The following is a 448-nucleotide window of genomic DNA, read 5'->3' as shown; positions in this document are numbered from 1 at the left end:
CAAGTATAATAGCCTAAAGGTAGTTAGTCACAATCCTCCTAATTCAAGCCTAACGACCAAACATGAACACGGACACAACTGCTTCTCTCCCATTATGTAAATCTATGGTAATGAGGTGTACTCAAAGAGCGTGAGCCGGAATGGAAATGAGATTAGTCCTCGAGATCTAAGGCGGAAAACCTGGAAGATGTAAAGCAAAGGACTGAGGGAAACCTATTAGTAATTTTAGGGAGAGACGAAAGCAGGGTTATTGCGGGTTCGTTCGTTCATCAAGGCAGCACTGTTGATGAAGTATACTGATGGATAAATGTTGAGTACACATTTGGTAAAAGTCGGGCTGATGATTTTAAGCATAATAGTAATATTGATAGCATTAATACAGACAGCGATAAGGGTATTTAAAAGGACAACGAGAGAGTTCATTCCGACACCATAATCTCTCCTTATG

Source organism: Penaeus monodon, chromosome 30, assembly GCF_015228065.2.
Source record: "Penaeus monodon isolate SGIC_2016 chromosome 30, NSTDA_Pmon_1, whole genome shotgun sequence".
Taxonomy (NCBI): domain Eukaryota; kingdom Metazoa; phylum Arthropoda; class Malacostraca; order Decapoda; family Penaeidae; genus Penaeus; species Penaeus monodon.
This window is presented reverse-complemented; position numbering follows the sequence as displayed.